The 12,666-nt window shown below is 39.6% G+C and overlaps 1 protein-coding gene and 1 long non-coding RNA gene across 6 annotated transcripts in view; both read left to right on the forward strand.

Moving 5' to 3' along the window:
- LOC103152326 (rho GTPase-activating protein 44-like) overlaps positions 1-12,666 on the forward strand; it is an 83,147-nt gene that overhangs the window by 19,553 nt on the left and 50,928 nt on the right. The gene's annotated exons all lie outside the window — the stretch shown is intronic.
- Positions 1,537-2,889, forward strand: LOC107833026 (uncharacterized). Its single transcript, XR_001658743.1, has 2 exons — positions 1,537-1,991; positions 2,081-2,889. It is a non-coding gene; the product is annotated as an uncharacterized LOC107833026 (long non-coding RNA).

The raw sequence follows: 12,666 nt of genomic DNA on the forward strand, positions 1-12,666 counted from the left end.
ACTGTCAGGTCCGTTGTTTGCAGCTGGATCTTGGTCCGATGAGCGCTGGTGCCGTCCTCATCAGGTTGCTGGAAGAAGATCTGGATCGTGGCTATTTGTGCTGCTGGATGCATTTCAGTGGCTTCTCACTGCAGCGTCTGAATGTACCCGTTGTGTGCCTGATTAATATTGCTGCTGTTGTCATTATGCTCTCACCAAGTGCATTTTGTTTTGTAGTTCAGATGCTCTCAGCTAATCAATTAATAGGTCGTCTTCTAGAGCTGGAGTTGTAGCACAAGCACTGCAGAACCAGAACAACAGTTTATATCTCTCTCTTTTTTTATGAATTAGTTTATGGGGCACAGCCTTATAGGACTGGGTTGAGGCAATGTGGGATTTGTTTTGTTTTTGTTTAACATTATTTTGTGTTATTAATTTGTGCTTCTACTAATTTGGTTTGCAGTTGTTTTTGGTTAAGTCTCAGATTGTTTCTAGTCTTGTCCTGGGTTCCTGTGCTTTATTGGGTTTTAAATTAGAATAATGTCAATTTTTAATATTGTCAAAGAATGTATAAATAAAATATATTTTGTATACTATTTTGTAGTATACAAAATATATTATTTTGTATATATATCTATTTTGTATACTATTGTATTGTATTGTATACTGGGTATTGTTAATTGGGAGACTCTAGGCCACTTCATATTATTTTAGTGGTCTACCAGTTGGCTTTAGGGCCACGTCCTCAGTCACAATCCGGGTTCTTTCCCCCGTGTTACATCTAGACTTTTTGAAATATTTAAAGCTTTTGCTCTGTTCAACTGTGCAAGAAATGTCTGCAAAGAATGGAGGTTAGTGGGGGAACGCATGCAGTTGTAATTGCAGTGAAAAGTGATTCTGCAGAGTACTAATACAGAAACCTGACTACAAATGTGCACACAGATTTCTACATATTTTGTAAAAAAAAAAAAATAGATGAATAAAAAANCCTTATAGGACTGGGTTGAGGCAATGTGGGATTTGTTTTGTTTTTGTTTAACATTATTTTGTGTTATTAATTTGTGCTTCTACTAATTTGGTTTGTAGTTGTTTTTGGTTAAGTCTCAGATTGTTTCTAGTCTTGTCCTGGGTTCCTGTGCTTTATTGGGTTTTAAATTAGAATGTCAATTTTTAATATTGTCAAAGAATGTATAAATAAAATATATTTTGTATACTATTTCTGTTTCATCATTCTAAGCCAGACCTACCTGGGTATTGTTAATTGGGAAACTCTAGGCCACTTGATACTATTTTAGTGGTCTACCAGTTGGCTTTAGGGCCACATCCTCAGTCACAATCTGGGTTCTTTCCCTCGTGTTACATCTAGACTTTTTGAAATATTTAAAGCTTTTGCTCTGCTCAACTGTGCAAGAAATGTCTGCAAAGAATGGAGGTTAGTGGGGAAACGCATGCAGCTGTAATTGCAGTGAAAAGTGATTGTGCAGAGTAATAATTCAGAAACCTGACTACAAATGTGCACACAGATTTCTACATATTTTGTAAAAAAATATATATATATGTAGCCGGGTGGTAAATTTTGGTTAAATAATTGCACTGTTTCAAAGTGTTGGTTTTCTTTTATTGTTACAGTAGCAATGCTATTAAGTGATTTTGTTTCAGTTATGTAATTTTATTTCCTATGTGTATGTTTTTCACATTTAAACATGTTCAGGTAGTTGGTCTCAGGTGCTGCACATTTTGTCCACTAGAGAGCAGTGTTTCAAAGTGATTACTGTTTCCCAAAACGGGGCAGGAAATGCATTTTGTTCTCTTCCGGTGTTGCTATGCTACGTGATGAACTTGGACGGGAACCGTATGTGATTTATCTGCAGGTCATAGTTTCAGCAGAAAATCGATGGTTCAGGGAGCCTGTCTGTGCGGTGCAGGGCGGCCATTTACTGCACGTGAAAATAAGATGTCCGATCATCGGTGTTCTCCAGTATTAAGAGTGAACTGAGACATTACTGTCGAATGTAAGTGTTGATAAAATAAGTCATATCACAACTCCATGCGCTCTAAATCAGTGTGGTGTAATGCAGCTCTCTGTATTTTGTTTGTGCAGCCAGAGGCCACTGCCGTATTTCTATTTCTTTTCTTTGACATATTGTATGTTCTTTTGAGATCTGCCACATTTCATGAATATTTACCAAATGTTTAGGTACATCTATGTTCTGATTTTTGAACAACAGTAAGGAACAAGACAGCTTTGTTCAGTCTGTTCCCACTGATTAAATATACTGCACACTAAGAACCCCAGTTATTGTGTCCTGTGAGGTTAAGTATTTCCCGGGCTACATATAGATGAATAAAAAATCTTGTACATTTGAGTATGTGGTTATAGCAATACTTCTAGAAGGTACTGTTAATGTGCTAAGAGGGAGAAAGTTGTTTCAAACTCAAAAAAAAAAAAAAGGAACTCCTCAGAAGGTGATGGATGTTTCACACCCTAACACCAGCAGTTTCCTCCACTGTGGGTCAGACCGAAGCACAACTGAAGGGGAGCTAATTGACTCTGCTGAGTAATGAGACTCATCGTTCACAGTAATAAAAAAGACTCGTCTCCGTCTCAGGAATGACAAATCTCCGCTCCGTTTTAACCGCTGCCGGTTTATGGACGCCGCCTGCTTGTCACGCATGGAGGCGTCAAATCACACTGCGCTGCACTTTGTCAGCTTTCTGTAACGGCGACAGCAGCTGTGGGGATGATGCACCGTCCTTTTGTGTCATCACAAGTTGACTTCAAGGACTTTCTGCGCTGGGGGGGTGGCTAAGCGTTTAGTCATTATTGACGCAGGCCGGCCCTGAAGCTTGCGGACAGGGATGAATGAGAGGGACGTTCGCGTTTTGTCGGAAGGCTGCTCGGCATTTGAAGCGCTGATGGAAGAGACAGGCTGCCATCTCTAATGTTTCACCAGATATCAATCGGTAATCATCTTGTTTCAGAAAACTCGGACACAATTCCTTTAAAGGTTTCTTCTTTTTGTGGCTTTTCTTTCAATAGCTTTTCCGAGTTGGCGTTTAGCATCTCCAAAACTCTGACAAAAAAAAAAATAAGCCAGGTTTATGAAGAGACCCACACTAAATGCTTTAAAACAAGCTAACCATGGCGCAATTCATTGCAGGAGGAAACTTCATGTGACTGCATCGTACTCCCAGATATAGCAGATGAATATTGTAGTGTTTGTGCTAATGGTATTTCACATGCAAGCCAAGACCCTGTGAGGTGAAATGTGTTGCTGTCTCTGTGGGCAGCAGCTGTGTTTTCCTGGGTAAACCTTTGTCTTGTTGTCGTTGATCTCTGCCGCTGGTGTGGACGTGTGAACTTCATCTGCATCCAGCATTCGGCTGGTTTTCCTTTCACAATGTTCAGATCTGTTTTCGTAAAGAAAAAGGGTGTGATGAGCTTTGTGATTCCTGTATCCTGGTACATGTGGATCTCTTCCTCCAGATCGTTTCGAGCCGTCTGTCGTGTCTCAGCCTCCTGAAGATAAATGATGCAGGCGATGACTCACACAGCCAGGCTTCCCTCATCTGCCTTTCCTCTCAGCTTAACCTCTCAGGAGGAGTTTCTTCATCGACCCGTCCTGCTGCCTGTCGCTGCAGTGAACAGAAACCAAACGAGGACCTGTAATACACCCACCAGTCTGTCTCTTCCAGGTTATATATAAATAGTCTGTTTCCTCTCAGGTCTGACCTGCTAAGTTAAATTTTCTTCTTAAGGACTCATAACATCAAAGGACTGCCTATTTGTTGATCTGCTTACCGACTTAAGGAATGTGACGTTTCAGTTTCAATGCAATCGATAACAAATAACATTTTTTCCAGTATTTGACATTATCGTATCGTGATGGACTTTCCTGTTCTGAGAGCTACTTTATGCAAATATTCTTTTTGAAGGCAGCATCTTGCTTGCATCTTTGGGTCGTACACAACTGCCATGCAGTTTTGTATCATACTTAACTAGATTAGTGCTGTAAAAAGTTTTCCGCAAACAGTCAGAACCAGGTCCGATCACCCAAATGTGGCTTTTACATTTGGAGGTTTTGCTTTTTATTTATTTTATTTATTTTGGTGCGAAGTTAACAGTGGAAGACTTTGTTCTGATTTCCCTTCACATCCGTGTTGCGTTCAGAGACCCTCAGCAACTCTCTTTCAGTGTGTTTATCTCCAATCCAAAGTGAGGAGCTTCTGCCCTTCATGAACGTCGGTACCAGGAGGAACTGATGCCACCTTTTAGAGCTCCAGCCAGAACCAGATTTGGAGCCGACGCCGTTTATTTTACCAGTAAAGATTGAGACTGAGGTTGAGAACAGAACCAACTCATCAGAGAACAGCTGTAAGCGGCATGATGGAGGAGCATCGTTGCGATGACATGCTGAAAGAGCCGGAGCTTCTTAAAGCGACAGGTCAATTTCAAGGTATTGAATTGCAAAGTAAACTTTAAGTCGTGTTTTATAGCATTTTTACAACAACTGAAGGTAACATAGTTACTTGATTGTGCTATAAATGGCACCATGAGCCTGGAAAACTTATAATACTTCCCTTTAAATGTTCAATTCCTCCTCTGGCCTTTTTATGTGATACAGTAAATATAACAGATTATCTTGCATGTCAATTTTCTGATCAAAAATACCTTCTATTCAACTGCGCAAGAAATGTCTGCAAAGAAGGGAGGGTAACTTTGCTGTCTTTCTTTTATACTTGCTTAAATCCTCAGAAAAAATAAGTTGAGTGTGACTAAACAGTAAACAGAGTCCTTGATTACTGTGATGGTGAGCTCCTGGTGGCTCTCAGAATCATTAAATGAGGCGTCATTTTTCATATTCCTTCTAAATAAATATCAACAATAATGCATAATCCTCTTGTGTTTCTGTACTTATGATCAAAAATCAGATTTTCATAGATAACAAGACCAATTGAACTGTGTAATCCTTCTCTCCGTTACGTCCTTATGTACAGTCGTACTGCGGACAAATGGCTCTCCTGTATGAAACACTTGTTGTGGGACAGACTTGTAGCTGAGAGCAGCAGCATATGTTCCCTAATAACCAAGCAGGTGCTCTTCCACAGCAAGCGGTGATGCAGGCTCGTTTTGTCGCTCTCTCGCCGTGCCTGATATATTTTTTTCCCGCGCCTCCTCCCGTCGGCTCCGGCTTTGTGCTGAATCGTGGAACAGCGGCGGTTCTCATGTCTCACCTTTGTCGCATCACGGTGCGTTTGAAGCAAAACGTCGCTTGATTCACAGATGAGAGATTAGATGCTCTGCCCATGCCCGGCCCGAGAGGGCCCAAGGATGACGGATTTATTCCCAGATGACATTTTGAAGACAGTGGAGTTGATGGAGTGAACTGGCGAAAGATTATATTTGTTTCTGGGTCAGACGCAGTAAATTTTCCTCACCCTTGTTTTTTTTTTTGTTTTTTTTCCCCGTCCTCTTCCTCTTAGCTGAGAAACCGTCTCCTGGTTCATTCATTAGAGCTGCGTTGATGCAAGGAAGGAATATAATCCTTCACTTTGTTTGCAAACTGCTAAAATGTGCAGCTCTGCCGAACACGGCAGGAGCTGATGTTTGTTGCTTTCATGCTGATCGGTGGCGATAAGAGCGATGAATATTTCACAGTTGCCGAATGTGGGTCGCTCAGAGGAAGCGAGGCCTTGCAGGGAGTGCCATAAATATCTCTCCCTGGTTCTGATCCCTGTGTTCTGTAGATGTGTGTGTGTGTGTGTGTGTGTGTGCGTGCGCGCGCGTGTGGCTGTCAAATCCAAGGAAACCCTGAAGAGCCTGAGGCGTGTTGCCTCATCTGTAGAGAAATTACTCCATGCTTTTTTGTAGTAGAAATATAAAAAAAAATAAAAAAACCAACATTGACTGTGTTGTAAAAAAGAAAAAGAAAATGATCTGTTTTTTTATGCGCATCACTTTCACACTGACTGAACTTTTCCACATAAAAACCAAAAAATTCTGTTTTGTGATTTCATAGACGGACAAAACGAGGAGCATAATTATAAAAGGAAATTAAAATGGTTTCCAAGTTTGTTTGTTTTTTTATTTTTTTTTACTCAACACAAATCCAAAAGGGTGACCTTTGTTTTCTGTCCCCTTTACTCTGGTACCCCTAAATAAATCACAAGGTGAGCGTATATCTTCATCCATCATCTCAGTTTCCACAAGCTGGATCTGAGATAAAAAAAAATCTGTTCAGATGAGAACAAACTGAGCCTTTCTCTCTCTTTTTTTTTTTTTTGACTGGACAAAATGAACATCATGAACGCACCATCCCTACCAAAGAACACGGCATTGGCAGCATCATGCTGTGTGAATTATTTTCCTTGGCAGAATAAGGTCAGTTTGCTCTGAGCGATAAGTGCAGGTGAACTCTGAGACGGTGACAGCATTGAACAGCAGAAGCTGACGTGTTTATTTTAGCGTCAGCAGGATGCTGAGCCACATTCCTTCTGCTGGAATGATACCGGATCGCTTTCTTTCACAAAGTGTCACTTTAACGTGCCGCTCCGTCGTCACCCTGCTGATCCACACAACCTTTTGACTTTACAAGTAAAACTCTGAAAAGTGCCATGTGCTTGTGTATTTAACACTTTGGAGTCAGTACTTCGTAGAACAGAGCACACCTCTGTTAGCTTAGCACATCTTTACTGAAATATTTGAAAATTCTTCTTTGAAAAACAGCTGCAGCTCATTCAGATTGGATAGAGAAACCTCCGACTTTTAAGTTTTTCCACAGATTCTCAAACCGATTAAAGTCCAGACTTTGACTGGACCATTCTAACAGAGAGATATTATTTTATCTGAAACATTTCGTTGTTGCTCTGGCTGGATGTTTAGGAGTGTTGTTTTTCATATTTAACTCTACAAATTTGTAGATGGAAAAATAGAACATTTTGGTTGTAGTTTAATATTAAATAATAAACAGGTAGAAAGTGCATGTGAGCATCAGTTTAGTGTTGCCACCGACTCTCATTTAGATGTAGAGCTGGACTTTCACTGAACTGAGGAGAAGCGTCATGGAAATGACAAGATCCTTTGGTCCTCAGAGTTTTAAATACCGTATTTGAATAATTAATACCAACTTATAAAGAAAATACATAGAGGCCTGCAGACTGCCTCTTCAGTTTCCATTAAACCTTCATCTGTATTCATAGGATCCGGCCAAAGCTGCTCCATAAAGTGGTAGAGTCGCCTGAAAAAAAGCTTTACAGCATGATTGAAAGAAATGAAGAAACGATTCTTTAATATAGCAGATACAGAAGCAGATGAAGTGAAATGCATTCTAATGTTGTTATGTAATGGAGATAAAACTACATAGGAAGCCTGTTATGGATGGTTGGATTACTTACCATTAGCTTAGTACTAAAGCTGTTGAAATTATGGGAAATTTAACCATAAGATTCTTTACTATAATAATAATATAATTGTGTTATGACGTTGGTTAAAATTGCTTACCTGTTCAGTCCTCCTCAGCAGGATACATTTTAGTGCATTTGTGTTTCCACGTAGTTGTCCAAAATATATGCTTTTGTATGTTACTCTAATTTGTTTGGGTTTTCCTAAGTCATAATAATCAAATCTAACAGAAGTCGTCTATTAATAACTATAGATTAAGTTGTTGATGACGTTCTAATTCTCTGACATGTAAAGGTATTTATAGTTTAAAAACTAAATGAACTATCTTTGTGACATTATTTAAGCTGACATTTCATGATAAATATAAACTTGTTTCATACTGCAGGTGGTTTTCAGTGATCAGAGTCAAACATTTAGCAGTTCTTGTAACTTTTCACCATAAAACTGAAGGGAAATATGCAAAGAGCCCCGTTTTTCTTTTTTCTTTTTTTACATTAAAACATATGAAAGCAGCTGGTAAAGAAATAAGAAATGAAATTATAATCTGGCATCCTGTAATATCTAATTTGACATATCCTCCATTGCATCTCCATTTAAGGACGCAGGGGGATTATGATTTTTGACCCAGCCCAGATGATTATAACTTCAACATTTTTAGATTCATTTTGTAATTTGTGGTTATTACACGCGCATAATCCGCTTGTTTGGATGTCTTTCCTGTGATCAATGGCAGATATGTGAAAGAGGAAGTGATTTCATGCTGCAAATCCCAGCTTGCAGTGCATGAAACTGCAACACATGGCGTGTTAGCGAGCTGCCTGTCTGGATGAGCCAGAGGGGGAAATTTCTTCATAAACTGCTGCTCTGAGAAATGTGGCGGGACAAAGGCTGAGGCTGCGAGGCCTCGTCTGCGTGACCGAAGAGGAATGAGGTCACTGGTATCCACGGCGACAGCATAACCTCGCTTTTTCCCGAAAGCTGTGGCACAGAAGATACGAGGGAAGGGAGGGAAGATCACGGGAGCGGAGAAATGACTCAGGAATCCGCCGCGGACGAAGCAACGGGACCCGATTGTAAACTCCCGACGCCTGCAACCACAGCCCGTCTCATCCCGCCCGTCACCTGCTCTACTCATTTCACGGCTCCGACAGCAGAAAGGCGTCTCTCTCGTCGCTCTCCCCTTTCTCACAGTTATTAGTCATTCTCCGCAAGTGTTGAGCAAGACGAGAACTTGGCAGGAGAGGAGCCTCTCCCCTCATCGGTTCTCCTGCAGAGACAAGTCCAGCGGCCTGTCCTCTGCCAGAACCCGGTTCCTTCACACTCACTGAACTGGGAAGGCTAACGAGAGGCTAGCATAAAGATTTTATTTATTTATTTATTTATTTTTTACATAGGTGTGAGGAGGAAGAGGACAGGGTAATAAATTAGGCTGGAAAGAGATAAAAAGGAGGGGATGAGTGAACTGCCCCAGAGCTCAAACCTGCCTGCCAAAATTTGTAGAAGACATCGCTGGCGGAGTGCCGCCTCCTGTTGAGGGTGGAGGACAAACAAAACCCGCCTGTTGTTCGATGGAGGGTAGCCACTTCATCAGATGTTCCGTTTTTTGCTGAACCACTCCGACAGTTTGTCAAAATTAACAACAGTTCAACAGCAAAGTGTTGCTGCAGAATGTCATCTGTTCTGGATGTTTTTTTTGTTGTTGTTGTTTGTTTGATTTAAAGGGGCAGCGTCATGTGAAATCAACTTTTTTGTTGTTTTTTTTAGCTTTATATCATGTTACAATGTTATTCCCCCATCAAAAACATGCCTGGTGTGTTGCCTTGATTCTTTTATGCATGTTTGAGAAATCCTTTAATCGCCATGGCAACCATTCAGCTGTGCAAAACACTTGGGTGAACCCAGCTCCGCCTTCAAGGTACAGCTCCTCCTCAGAGTGGCAGTTTCCATGCTCATCCTCACAGAGCAGCCCCCCCCACAGCCTCCCCTGTTCAACTCCTTCAGACTAGCAGCAGCAATTAGCAAACACCTGGTAGGATTTGACATGAGCTGAGCTCGTTATAAGAGCTACTTCTCAGTGAAACGCTGGTAAAAATGTTGTTAAAAAAGGTGGAGTTTCAGAAAAAACAGGAGCTTTTAAAGATACAGATTACCAATTTCAAGGCATTAAATTACAGAATAAAAATTCTTTTAAGTCATAATTGATTTACATATAGCATTTTTTTTTTAAACTGAAGTTAATTTCATCACCGTGTGTCTGGAAAACACATAATTCTGCTCCTGGATGATTTAGATAAAAACAAAAAAAAGAAGATATTTTAACCAACAAGCTTGTTTCTGATAGCGAGACGGGCCACTGTAAAATATAATAAAACAATGTGAGGGAAGCTGCCTGTTTGTATTTACACTTTATTTAAAAAAATATATGGTAACACTTTATTTGAAGGGGTCATAAACATGACAATTACACCTGTTATGAACATGAGGGAGTCTTTATGATTATTTATGTTGTCACAAAATGTCATTCAGTAAATAATAACACTTTTAATGGTCTTTTAATGTAACTTTTAGTGCAACTTCACATTAAACAACAGTTATAAAAACATTTTTAAGACTCCTTCATGTTTACAACAGTGTTTTGTCAGTCTTGTGTACACTGCTTCAAATAAAGTGTTATGTCATAATAAAAAATGATTTGTTCTCTTCTCAAGAATTCATGGAAAAATCTTTCAAATTAGATAATTTCAAAATCTTAACCCATTGAAACATCGTAGATTTACTCAAGAACATTACAGTTTGAAAACCTTACATTGGTCCACGCCTGGCTTCTACCAGACGTTGTTTGTTGCCAAACCTGTCCAGAAATATTAACATAGATGTTTTAAAACGGCACATAAATCTTTTGGAAAGGCTTGTAAAGGTGATGTGGAGAATGAGAACTGCCTCATAGGCATTTATTATGAATGCATCAGCTGTCAAAAATAGAAAGTAACATGTCCATAATTCAGCTCCTGGGAGCACGAAGGAACAGCGAAGGCTAATGTGCTCGTGGAAATAAATGGGATTTTTGTGTTTGAGAGAAAGAAGGAGACGCGTCTCAACGCGGCTGTCCAGTCTGCATCTCTGAGGGCGGCGTCTTCTGTCTGTAATTTTCTACGTGCTGCAGTCGCTCCGGTATTCTCAGTTTTTGTTTGGGCCGTCTTTGTGAAGACGTGAAAATGAAGGGACATCTCGTCTGAGTGTGTCTTCTGTGTGTGTGTGTGTGTGTGTGTGTGTGTGTGTGTGTGTGTGTGTGTGTGTCGGGTCAGGAGACGCGTATTGGCAGACAGAGGACGGGAGGTCTCAGCGACTGGAATCATATGAGCATCAGATTTATGCCTTCAGTGACACTTCAGGTCCTGCCTGCAGGCGGCTCAGTGAATATGAACTCATTTTTAACAGATTTAACAGAGAGGTAATAAATATTTAGACCATTTCTCATCTATCTGGACTCGTTTCATTATTATTGTCAAACTATTTTGTGCTGTTGTTTGTTTTAGTCTCTAGGTTTTTATATTTTATGTGCTAAAACATGTACAAGAAATATTAAACTCAAGTTTTTATAAGCTTAGGTTCAAAGCAGAACAGAATATTAAATCCAAAAAAAAATATTGCTTGTATGAAAATCCTCTTTCATGTGATGAAAAATGACCTTCAGTGTGTCTGTTTTTCCTCAGGTTGTTACAGAGATTCCTTTAAATTCTTTATATAAAACTTAAAAACTTTACTTAGTCTGATAATAAAAACTGTTGAACTTTAATATAAAACATGCAAGATTGATGGGCAGCTTTTATTTTTTTAAGACAGGTCAGGAACTCAAATCTTAAAAAGATCTGCCACACTTTTCAGAATTCTGATTGTAAAACTAGTCTTGGAAGCCATATGTGTTTTCTTCTACGTCATATTTATTTTTTATTATATGTTGATCTGTCACATAAAATTATAGGTTGCTAATTTTATGAGAACGGCAACACAAAGAAAAAAAATTATTCAAGCATTTCTTCATGAAAACATTTTTTATCTCATAATTTTAAGACAGCTTTGTGGTAAAGTTACGTCTTTCTTCTGCTAACTTTATGTCAACATACTCTGTCGTACAACTCGCAGGAAGGATGATTGAAATAAAAACTACTTTTTCACTTTTTTGTAATTTCTACTGTAGAAATTACAAAAGAAACTGGATCTGGTATGGAAAAAAAATCTGAGATTTTACTTTTATGCTCGCCTTACTTTGTTATAAATACCCTAATCAGTACTTTCTCAAAATGCTTTTGTGTCAGGACAAAATATTGTTCAGTCTCTGAAGGTGAAAACTGAATCTCTTAAGGCTTTAAAGAAGTGCACAACCTGCTATGATTGATTTTATTTTCTGAACTTTGTGCACTTTTGTTTTTGCTTTGTCAGTCGTGAGGCCCGTGAGGGCTGAGGAACTCGGGATGAATCTGGAATGAGTCGGCCCATTTCATTGTATTCAACTCGGGGAAAAGCTTGAGGGATTTAGAGCTCCTTTAAAGAAAAGGCCTCTGGTGAGCCGGACCTGGACTCTCCGAGGTCTGGTTGTGAACAGCATTTTGATTTGCTGCTGCGAGCGGCTTTATCCTTCGGTTTTCTGTTATCTTGTGTTTGGTTGTAATTCAGTGCTGGACTCACATCAGAACCAAGGTGTGTTATAAACAGCTACAGGCCAAATAATGTGTTGCTAAGCAGATACATTTATTTTTGACCAAATTTCAACTTTATGCTACCTGTCACTTGATGGTAAAATAGCCAGACACTCTTTGTGTTTTTAGCTAACAGTGTTTTTTGTTATGCTTTCTGTCTACGAATTAGCTTTGTAACATTTTGATTTGTGAAACATACTTTTTCTTTTTTTTTTGTTGCAAAATGCCCGCATATAGCTCTTTTTTTGTTGTTGTTAGGGAGATATATGTTGCTAAATTTTAGAGCACAGCAGATTCTACCTCATTTGCATATTGTAGCGATAAAGTTAAGAAGCCTAACAAAAGAGAGTGCCTGTGTGTAAGTATTGAGACTTGGTGAGAGAAGAAAGTAGGTGACCTTGAAGCATAAAGAAGCTGGAGTATGTGTGCGTGTGTGTATGCGTGTGTGCGTGTGTGTGCGTGTGTGTATGCGTGTGTGCGTGTGTGTGTGTGTGTGTGACACATAAAGATACGGATCTCATCCGAGGTGTTTTTGTTGTGACAGATGTCAGCTCGACCACCAGCGCCGTGCCTCATGCTCCCTTCATG

Source organism: Poecilia formosa, unplaced genomic scaffold (assembly GCF_000485575.1).
Source record: "Poecilia formosa unplaced genomic scaffold, Poecilia_formosa-5.1.2 Scaffold7, whole genome shotgun sequence".
NCBI lineage: Eukaryota > Metazoa > Chordata > Actinopteri > Cyprinodontiformes > Poeciliidae > Poecilia > Poecilia formosa.